Here is a 12148-nt window from a genome sequence, read left to right as displayed (position 1 = left end):
TGTTAAATTTTTAGGGTAGCGACGTAGACGACATAGTAGATAGGATGTTTGCTCAAATCAAGACGCATGTGCAACATCCGGCACAACCCCAGAGCGGCTTCACGATTAGTCGAATCATCCACCTGGATGTAGACTTCCATAAGTTGCGGCTAACAAGTGGTTCATCGTTTATAGAATCCCTCAAATGATCAGCTTCGAAGAAGGCCATCATCAATCCAAAAAATGAGGATGAGGAGTGTTTTAAGTGGGGCGTCATCGCATGCCTACACCATAAAGAGATTGAAATAGATGCACAAAGAATTACTAAGTTGAGACTCTATGTAGACCTCTACAATTGGGAGGGTATAGAGTTTACGACAAGCATCAAAGATATATGCAGGTTTAAGAAGAGTAATAGGGACATTGCGGTAAACGTCCTATACATTATGGAAAAGAAGATCAACATCCTATGTCGATCAGAGCACAACATTAGACGTAACAAGCAGGTGACAAAAAGACTCACTACACAGCCGTCAAGAGTCTATCGCGACTACTAGGTAGTCATACTTTAAAGAACACAAAATTGATGCATTTTTGCCTGAACTGCCTACAGGCCTTTTTTACGGTTGAATCGAGGTACAAGCACTATGGCTATTGCAAGGACCACGAGGCTGTTAAAATCACGATGCCAAACGAGTCTGAGAAATGGGTACATTATAGGGATGGCCAGCAACATTTCAAAGTACCCTTTGCAATATATGCAGATTTTGAGAGTATACTCATCCCGGTAGAAGATGCAAGGGAAACCAAGACGAAAAGGCTGAGTAAGCATGTACCATTGGGGTGGTGTACATATAGTACATTCGCCTATGGGGATGTAGCAGATCCCCCAACAGTGTACCGTGGTAAGGACTGTGTAACCCGCTTCGTGTATCATCTGGAAGATAAGGCTATACTATACCTACTCCCAACAACCCATGGCTAAACTAACAGAGGTCTTAAAAAGAGAACACAACGAGGCCACGCACTGCCACATCTGCATGAAGCCGTTTGACGAATGCGAAAATAACCGTAAGGTTAGGGACCATTGCCACTATACAGGGTTGTATAGAGGCGCAGCGCATAATAGCTGTAACCTCAAATACAAGATACCTAGTCACATACCTGTGATTTTCCACTACCCTTCAGGGTACGATGCGCACCTGTTTTTCTGAGAGTTGGGTGAAAAGTACGACACGCAGGACATTGGTTGTATTGCAAAGAATACTGAAAAGTACATCAGCTTCAACGTTAAAATCACGAAATCACTTGCAGGCATAGGGTACGGCGATGGAAAGGTTTACAAAAGCATAAGGATTAGGTTTATCGACAGTTGTCGATTCATGCCATCAAGCCTGTGTAAAATGGCAAGCGACCTCATTGAGGCAAATGCCGCTGGTATTAAATGTCATCAGTTTGCATATAACTGTCTGGAATTTGGGAGTATAGACGCCGAGTATGTGGCAAAGTTTTGGTGTAAAAATTGCGACTCGAATACCACGAAGCAACTTAATCGGGCCCAGGTAAAGGCAAACGTACCATCCATGGCAAAATTAATTGAAAAGGATGAGTTTTTCAGGCTAATGCTTTGAAAAGGTGTGTACCCTTGTGAGTATATGGATCATTGACAAAAATTCGAAGAATTAGGGCTGCCTCCTAAGGAGGCATTCTACAACAAGCTGAATATAAAGGGTATCAGCGACAATGACTATGCCTATGCCAAGAAGATATGGAATTATATTGCCCCAGAGGGTGATGACGTAACCATGGGCGACTACCATGACATCTACCTGACCATAGACGTCATGTTATTTGCCGACGTATTTGAAACGTTCCGGAATGTGTGCTTGACAAGCTCCAAGTCCTGCGCACTTTTACAGTGCGTCCGGCTTGGCATGGAAAGCAACACTTAAGTATACCGGAATTAGACTAGAGCTCCTCACGGACCCCAATATCCTACTGATGTTTGAAAAAGGTATGCGTGGAGGTATAACCCAGGCTGTACACAGGTATGCCAAGGCAAACAACAAGTACATGGGGGACCAGTACGATCCAGAGGTTGAATCCTTTGGATGCCAACAACTTATACAGGTGGGAGATGTGTCAAGATCTGCCATCGGATGGATTGAAATGAGTGTCAAATACCGAGGCCTTTACCGAAAAGCAAATTGCGAAACTCGTTGAAAAGAACAAGTATGGTTACATTTTAGAGGTTAACATCGACTACCCCACAAGGCTACGCCATATCCATAAAGAATTTCCGTTCTTACCGAAACGAATGGTGATTAAAAAGGTTGTAAAACTGGTAGGAAATTTGGAAAACAGGCGTGGATATGTGGTTCATATCATAGCCCTTCACGAGGCTATAAAGCATGAACTTAAACTGAAGAATGTACACGGGGTCATTCAGTTTAACCAGAAGGCATGGTTGAAAGGGTACATAGATCACAACACGACGCTGAAGACTGCTGCGAAGAAAAGTTTGAGAAGGACTTTTACAAGCTGATGAACCTCTCGGTGTTTGGCAAGACAATGGAAAACATTAGGAACCACCGCAACATCCAGCTGGTCACCAGCAAGGACAAGTATATGAGGCTTGTCATAAAGCCAAATTTCAAGGGTGGAAGCCGATTCAGTTAGCACCTCCTAGGTGTAGAGATGGGCAAAACAGAAGTCAAAATAAACAAACCAGTGTATATAGGTCAAGCGATCCTGGATTTGTCAAAAATGTTGATGTACGAGTTCCACTATGACTATATGCAGCCCATATATGGTAGCAAATTACAGATCTGCTACATGGACACAGTCAGCTTTGTATATCAAATACGAAAAGACGACTTCTACCGCGATATTGCGCAGAATTTTGAGACACATTTCGATACCAGTGCCTACAACAAGGACGATAATATACCTCTTCCTATAGGGAAAAACAAGAAGGTTGTGGGTATGATGAAGGACGAACTAGCGGGGAAGATTATGAATGAGTTCATAATCCTGAGAGCAAAACTATATGCCTACGAGAGCCTCCCAAAAGAGGGCGGTGACAGGAAAGGCAAGGCCGTAAGGAGATGTGTGATCAAAAAGTCTATCACCTTTGACGATTATCGGCGAGTGCTGATTCAGACCAAGAACCATCAAATATATACCCAAGAGGTATCGAAGCTACCATTTATTAGGACAGATGATAAAAGGCTTGTACAACCTGACCAGATTACAACGCTAACCTGTGGCCGCCGCCTGGTGTCCGCCCGGAAATAAATGGACATGTACCTACTAATCGCTATACTTCTACCGCATGTTCTGATTGCGTTTTGGTTTTTTCGATATCGCCGTACAATAAAGAGAATTTCAGAGCTTGCACGCGTATTTGATGGAGTCTCCGCAGAATATGAACATTTAGAGAAACCCACCAATAAATGCCAAATCCTGAAGGAGGCCCTTCGCAAAGGCAAGGGCCATCTCCTGCCCAAGAAATGTACAGAAGGGTTTGTCGACAAGGCCCCTGATGAGGCGGTAGAAAAGGTACATGCCGAGTACGTACAACGATAATTACAAGAGAAGGGGGAGAAGACGTCAAGGGCGCTTGCTACCAATGCCATCTCCCTATATGCCAACCTGGTTAACAATTTTGTAAATTTGGATAGCGTTGAGATTCTGAAAAATGATATTAATAATGACCCTATTATTAAAGACTCCTTCGCAGACTTGGCCATACTGGTCTACTGTACATTCGGCAAGTGTCTTGCGACTATTTTAATTGGCGGGCATACAGTCTGGCATATCAATAACAAGAAGGAGGAGAAGGCGGAGGAGAAGGAGAGAGAGACTCGGACGGTGGTATAAGATAAATGAGTGAGGAAGAACAAAAACAAGATGAAAGAGTCATTACAAAGCCAGTAAAGCATCCGGGGCGTGTGGCCCAAGGACACAGGTTGGCGGCACTGATGAAGAAAAGAAAGGAAGAAATGAAACAACAAGAGGGTACTGTAGAGCCTACAGTCAAAGCCTCTTCTGCAAGTTCCGTACAGTCGATGGACAATTTATACCTTCATGGGCTGGGGACTTTAGCCGTGCTTGCCATAGGAGTTGGGGTTTGGCATAAGTTTGGTATAGGCAAGAATGAATCTCACAAGCTAGCAACTAGTCCAGAGCCTCAACAGGGCAAAGCCCAGCCAAATATCGAGATTTTCAAAATGCTATGCAAAATGCTGTGTTTGTCCCAAGGACAAAAACGAGTCAATATGGAGAAGGCCAATAGATGTCAAAAATGTAAGCACTATCTTTCTTTAGACAATTTTAGAATCAAAGGAAATGGTCAACTGACAAAAATGTGCATCAAATGCTTGAACGTAGCCAAGGCGTTACAGAAACGTACAAGGTGCCTGCATCAAAGGCAAAGATCTTGTTTTAAAGACTGCGGTGTTAGAGAAATATGTGAACATGAATGGATAAGATCCACCTGTAAGAAATACTAGGACAGTCAGATTTGCACGCATGAGAGACAGAGGGCTTGCTGCAAGGACTGTAAGGGTAGTCAGATTTGAAAACATGGTAGGCGGAGGGATCAATGCAAAGAGTGAAGAAAAAGTACGTCAGATTTGCCCTCATGAAAAGCGAAAGGGCTATTGGAAGAAATGCAAGGGAAGTCAGATTTGCAACCGTCTAAGGATGAGGGCCTATTGTAAAGACTGTAAGGGCAGTCAGATTTGCAAGCATGAAAGGGCGTGACCACAGTGTAAAGAATGTGGAGGTGGAAGCATCTGCGACTATCACAAACAAAGAACCAAATGCCCCATTTGCGACCCTCGTGGCCATCTCGGCATAACAACCCGCAAGGCCCTGAAGGAAAATAAGGAGCTTGGGTCTCAGGAGTATCGCAACGCTGTGGGCCCATATTTGGGCTCGGTTCGTCAATGGGATGACGTGGGACAATTATGGTGAGGGGTAGCATATCGATCATAAAATACTACTCAAGTATGGCAATGCTTCGTCGCTGGGAGATTACACTATGTTTGTCGTATAGACAAATAGAAATCAATATGGAGGAGGGTAAAATATGTTCGGCACTATCTCCCATTGAACAATTTCAAGATGAAACGTAATGATCAAAAAAATCAACAGTGCATCGGGTGTTTCGCCGACAAGAAAGCGTCAAAGGAGCGCAAAAGCAGACGACACCGCAAGCTTCTGCTTAAAAAAAGGAGGTCATAGCTATCTGGATGGCTCATATTGAAGCTCAGTTTTCTGAGGGAATGGACTGGGAACACTACGAGTTTCTTCATATTCATCACAATGTCTCAACGGTTGCTGATGTTGCTATGGTATTGCACAAACACTCACGGGTGAATACAAATGGAAAAGAAATGCCTGAAATGCAAGCAACTGCTTTCCCTAGAAAATTTCAGGATCAGGGGCAATAGTCGAACAATGAGTTGCATAGGCTGCCTGAATATGGCAAACGGGAAGCAGCGTACCAAATGCGTGATATTGATTACGAAGTAGACCCTCTTACTATTGACAAGGAGATTCGGGGGTTTCAACAGGATGAGAATTACGTAGTTCTTTACACATTTTTCACATACGACATTATACTCCAGTACACTAAACTCATCATGGCACCCTCTGAGCATGCCATCCCGGAGAAGTCATGGCTCGTCAAGAGGTACCGCAAAGTAATGCGTTGCCTGGAGGGTAAGTTAGTGTTTGATCCTCTACCCTCGGATACCAGACTCGATATACCAAGCTCTGTCCTGCCTGCCGGGGGTCTTTGGTGAATAATCATGGTGGTGTGTTAATATGCTCTCCATGCACGGCTATATACCCTAAAATCTATAATAAGAAATGGTCATGTCAATAAATGTCATTAGACGTTGTAAAGGAACTGCATACAGCTATCTTTACAGGCCCAACAGACTGTGGCAAGACGCAACGTGTTTTGGATCTACTTGAGCAGGAGTATAGGAGACACTATCACAACATTGTGATACTGTGCCCTACTATACGGTGGAATAAGACATACCTTGAGAGGGCATCGCTCTGGAAGGATGATTATGTGTTCCTTATAGACCCCGGAAATGAGCAGTTTGACTGGATCCAGAAATTGTCATCGTTACTAGCGGGTGAGGAGAGTTTGTTTGTCGTGGACAACTGTGTAGCTGATGAAAGCCTTGACAAGAGTAATTGACTTCCCCTACACTCATTACATTGGTATCTCACCCTTTGATGAGGACAAATTTTACTTCCGCCACATTCTTTACAATATGCCCTCTGCCTTTGATAGGGACAAATCTGACTTCCCTTGCACTCTTTGCACTCTGTTCTTCGCCTTTCATGCTTGCAAATACCATTGCCCCGCACTTTTTACAGGTGGATCTCATCCTTTGATGGGGGCATATTTCACTTCCGCCACATTCTTTACACCTGGATCTCTGCCTTTGATGGGGGCACTTGTTTTTAGTACGCTGTTGTTTCTTTTTATCCATGCAACTTATACAATTTGTTGTCAGTTTTCCATTTTTCAACACCCTAAATGCATCCAGGGCCAACGCTTCTTTACAACTCGAGCATCTCTTGTTTTCTTCCATATTGATTTGTATTTGCCTCTGAGGACAAATACAAATTGTGTTCATTTAATACTTCACGGAGTGGAACCTACCATCCAGGATATTTAATTGGGCATCCTGTAAGAGGTAGACGTAAGCCATGAAATCCCCTGTACGATCACGATGGCCTTCTCCTCATCTGTCCCGACATGGTCGGTTGTCTTGACCTGCAGGGCCCGGATAGTCCCGGCGTTAGGATTGATGCCCTTTAAAACAAGGTTAATGTCCCTATCAAGTTTTTGCGGCCACAAGTCTCTATACAAGGCTAGGATAATGTATTCGCTAATATGCTGTACCTCGTTGCCGTTCAAAGTGATACGTAGATTATTTACAAAGCCGTTACGAATGTTGCTAACAATGGTACGCTTTGTATTGGTCCCCGTCAGCGTCAGGTCAAATAGAAGCTTGATGGATCCCGGAAAGATGACATCATTCCCGGACATATTAGGCATATCCACATGCAGGTCCGCGTTCTGGTTAATGGTTGAAGGTGTGTGATTTATTTGAACCCTTTGTTTTCGGCCCTTGATACCAAATAGTTGCTTCATCTTTGCATAGGGCTCTAGCGTCGTTCCAAATGCACTTATATTTATTATATATAGGGAAATTTTAAATAAAGAATGCTGACCAATCCAGTATTTGTACCTGATGATGAGGAGGAAGATAGGGGCTATCCAGATAACCCTGATGATACCACGTCAAAACTCCCTGGAACGCCAAAACTTCCTGAAACGTCGGGGCCTTCAACAGAACAACAGCATGGGGATCTTTCATGGTAGAGGCAAAAGTTACTAAAATCAAAGAACGATAGCCTTTACGATCGTCTTACGGAAAAATTGGGGTTACAGCCTAGTGCAAAATATTATGATATGTTCAGGGGAAGACAAGGGGAATCAACTCATTGTAAAGGAGATAGTAAAAGGTTGAAAAAACCATCAAGGAAATAGTACTTACGAATCAAGATGGTTGCCTAAAAACTAACGGATACAAACGTTCCTGGGTAGTAATCGACTGCAAGCCCTGGGGTTTGTGGACTATGTTACACCCAACAAAGGCGGTAAATTAAGGGCCCAAAATCTCCTGAAAAGGTATAATAAAATAGAGGAGGAGGCCAGACATATTGAGATGGAATCCTTGGAGGGGATGGATGATGATGCTACGGACTTCGTTTGTCGGGCTTGATGAAGGTAGTAACAACTGGAGAGGCTTGGAAACTTCCTGAATTATCTAGCAGGCAACCCAGGTGCTACCCTGCCAAGAATTATCGGCACAGTAGTCTCCTTCCTTCTGAGGTTAGCGTCAACCATCGTTACGTACGCCGCAAAACATCTGTACATGGCCATCGTAGGAGCTGCCGGGCTTGTCGTGCTATACGTAAAATAAGACCTTATTTTTTCGTAACCATATATAGGCCAGTATGATGCCTACCCCTATGGTGATTAATGAGGCCTTGGTATCCTCGTGTTGATTTTGTGGGGGTTGTTCGGGTATGGGAGACGATGTTGTTGTAGCCCCGTGGGGTGGTATGGTCTGCATAGTATGATTGGGAGTATGCATAGGAGATGTAATAGGTGTTATATGCTAGCGTGGTATGGTATGTCATAAATTATGTATGGGTGGTGTGGTGTGCTTTGTGGGTAAGGTATGTCTGAGGGGTGTGGCAGACGCATGCCTTGCAATAGGCTTGATATTTCAGTCAAGCTGGATACCAATCATCGCACTTGCGGGGGCAATTAAAATGTTGTTGCTATACCCTACAATTTTGCCTATACGCAGATTTGTGTCGGAGGGCAGCATATACACCTGATGCATGACAGTGACGTTAACGGGGGTCTGGTCATATTGCAACACCTTTTGGAACTCCGTAATAGTTATTTTCACGATCGAATTTGTTTAGCCAGAGATCGCCGTAGACTGCCAGGGTGCTGTAGTCGCTTATGTTCTGTACCTCGTTGCTATTCAGGGTAATACGTAGGTTTCGCACCAGACTTTTGCTGATGTTGCTGACTAGGGTACGCTTTGTGTTTTTCCCCGTCAGCGTCAAGTCAAATAAGAGCTTGAGACTCCCAGGAAATATGACATCATTCTGGGACATGTTTGGCACATCAACATTCGTTCTGGTTAATCGTGCTTGGTATGTGGCTTATCTGAACACGTTGCTTCCGACCTTTGATTCCACAAAGCTGCTTCGTGCGTATGGGTCCAGAGTAGTTCCAAATGCACTAATGTTTAATATATAAGCAAATTTTCTAATATAAATGGCTGATAATCGAGAATTTACGCATAAGGATGATATTGGTAGAGAGCATAAGGGTGGGAAAGACAATACGCCAGTGAACGCAGCAGCTTCCTGGAACGCCTGGACAACAGCCGGACACACATTGGCGAGTGGGGTCGGGTACGGAGTTGGGTACGGAGTCGACCGAGATCGTTCTTTTTAAATCGAGGGTTAAAAGTCTCTACACTATTCTTATGGATGATTTGGATCTGGTGCCTAATGCGATACATTACGACAGGTTTAGGATGAAAGAGGATAACCAACTTGTAGTTAAGAAAATTGTGACAGGGAAAAGAACTTTAGCGGAAATAGTACTCACATTGCAAAATCGTAAAAAGCAGAAAGCCAGGAGGCAAAGGGATAAGGATATTGCCAATCTTGAGAAGGATATTGAAATATTGAAAAAGGATAGGAAGGTTGTACTGGATAGGCACGGTATACTTTCCTCTGAGATTTTTAAGCATCTGAAGAACATCAAGGCTGGGTTGATAAAAATTGCCGGAGATGACATGCCCTTGCTTGAAAAGCTTATAATACTTTTCAGGGAACAGGGTTTGACAGCAAGTATCGTATCGGCTATCGGTCTGCTGGTTTCCACCATTGTACTCTCCGTTACGGGAGGACGTGCTACAGCGGGTGTTGCAGGAGGAAGTCCCTCGGATGGGGCTGGGAAAGGGTTTGTAGAGAAACAGTTGGAAAGATTGGGGAAATTTTTAAAGTACTTGGCAGGCAAAGCAGGTGCTGCATTACCTGGGATTATTAGCACAGTTGTCTCTTTCTTTCTGATGGTAGCGGCCAAGCATCTGTTCATGGCCATTGCGGCTGCTGCCGGGTTTGCCGTGCTATATGTTGGAAGGAAATAGGTTACTTCAGCCAGATGTACGCTATGATGAAGCCTACCCCCGTCGTGATCAAGGCAGTCTTGGTATCCATTATGTTGGTTTTGTGGGGGTTGTTCGGGTGTAGGAGGCGTGGGGTATGGTATGTTTTGGGGGTGTATATGGTATAGCTTGTATGGTATGTTTTGAGGGTGTATATGGTATGACCTGTATAGGAGGTGCAGTATGATTAGGAGGTTGTTTGATAGTATGCTTGGGTGGTGATTTGATAGCTTCCATATGTCTGATGGTTTACTCGGTATGCTTGGGAGGTGGTTTTATAGCCCTGTCTGTATGAATCAGCTTGTTATTCGCATCAACCTGTACCCCCACAATTACATTGGCAGATGCTATGAGAATGTTGTTGTTATACCCTATAATTTTGCCTAAACGCAGGTTCGTATCAGAAAGCAGCATTTACACGCTTGGCATGACGGCAAAATTCACCGGAGTTTGGGCATATTACAACACTTTCTGGAATTCCGTGATGTCATGCCCTGCATTATCCTGACGTTCTACCATGGCCTCAAATGTTTGCAATAGGATCTGCCTTGCCGTGTAGTTATCCGCACCGGACCAGATTAAGGATGCCTAAGCCCTCGCCTGCAACTCCAGTAAAAAAACCACGTAAGCCCTGATAATCTTGCTTAGCTTGGTCAGACCTTCCGACGTCAGGCCCTGACTTGTGGGGATGATGAACTTGACCCAATCACCGTCGACTTGGGGCCACCATCTTCCGTTGGTGAGTGACGACATAACTGCTTTGAATTTATATGGACTATTGGGATCTGCACAATACTGGCGACACACTTGAGCGTAGCTTGAGGTTGAGTAGGGATTTTTGTACTCGGAAAACCCATCGTCATAAGGCATGGGTACTTCATCCTTGCCAATATACGACGCATGTGATAGTATGCGTGAAATTTGAAAGTCGAGTTGACAAGGGGTACGGAACCCGTCAGATGCTTGGCAGAGATGACCAAAGGCGTCGTTGCGCAATGGGAGGCAAAATTAACCTGGATATTCCAATAGTCCAAGACTGTCCTGTCCAACCCACCCTAACAGGGTCATTCAGCAAATTGGTGGGGATTTTTATGGCATACTTGGTAAAATCAGGGAATACCACCTCAATGTGCGAATCTGTAGACACGTACAGATCGTAATGCTCAATGCTCGTGATACCAAGTGGCCATTCTCCTCTATTGGATTTGTACTTTGCCTTGGGTTTGTACGAGTACATGTTCACCCTTTCTTAGAAGAAAGGATGAAGCAACTCTACGTCACTGATATTGTCAAGCCTACGATATTTGAAGACTACCTAGGACAGGACACTCGCATAGCCTTAAAATCTATCAGTATTCCACCTACGAGGTTGAACATTTAATGCAGCAACGACTTTACCATACGTAAGGTAGGGCCTGATCAGAGGGTGACTAGGATCGCTATCATGAACGATCTATACAACGTTGAAGATATTGGCAACTATTGTGAATAGTCAGGCAGAGGACAAGATTAACCTGTTTGTCCTGAAAAATGGACTCTGTAGGCTCCGTGTCAGTGACGGGTATACGGTTGTGATTCATAGACAACTGCAAGAGCTCCTGGGTCTACCCTACGATGGTGACTACGATGCAGTCTACAGGACTGACGTCTATATTCGACTACGGCTTATTTGTCCACAGTTGATTGCCTACTTGATGGCAAAAAGTCTAAAACTCTGGCCTTGCTTCCCACCAAAGAGTTAAACGCTTGGGGGGACATGCTTACCTGAAGTTTTGACACTTCGATCTACTTACGTTTTAAGGGCTCCACGGATCGTTTGGAGTTCATGCTAACAGACGAATATCACCATGAAAAGAATGTTTCGTTCGCCGGAGTTACGATGCATCTATTGATAGCATAAATGAGCGATGTAACCAAGCTATATCCAAACCTACCGATGTCACCCGCGGAGGACGATACTATCCACGAAAGCCAAAAATATAGACTTGGGAAGATAGGAGATTGAAAAGTGTATGTGGGATGAGATTAAACAGCAGAAAAGACTCGCCAAGAAGTTTAAGATGCATGGGACCTGGGTGAGGTATTGTGACATGGACTACTGAGTATCAGCATTATCACCTCAGGCATTGGGATCGGGGTGCTAGGAACGGTTTTGGAAGCTCCCCTATGTATAGCCATGGGTGGAATCACGACCGCCGTCGGAATTGGTCAGGCTGTTCTGCGGAATGCCGGGAAGGGGTTGAATGGAGTCATCAGCGACTATGAGTTCACCCTCATTACACAGGAACATAAAAAGTATATGCTGCTAAAGGAACAGATACATCAACGTGTTAAACAGATCGTTAACGCCATTAATGAACCGGAGTGTG

This window comes from Hydractinia symbiolongicarpus, chromosome 3 (genome assembly GCF_029227915.1).
Source record: "Hydractinia symbiolongicarpus strain clone_291-10 chromosome 3, HSymV2.1, whole genome shotgun sequence".
Classification (NCBI taxonomy): Eukaryota; Metazoa; Cnidaria; class Hydrozoa; order Anthoathecata; family Hydractiniidae; genus Hydractinia; species Hydractinia symbiolongicarpus.
Note: the sequence above shows the minus strand (reverse complement) of the source record.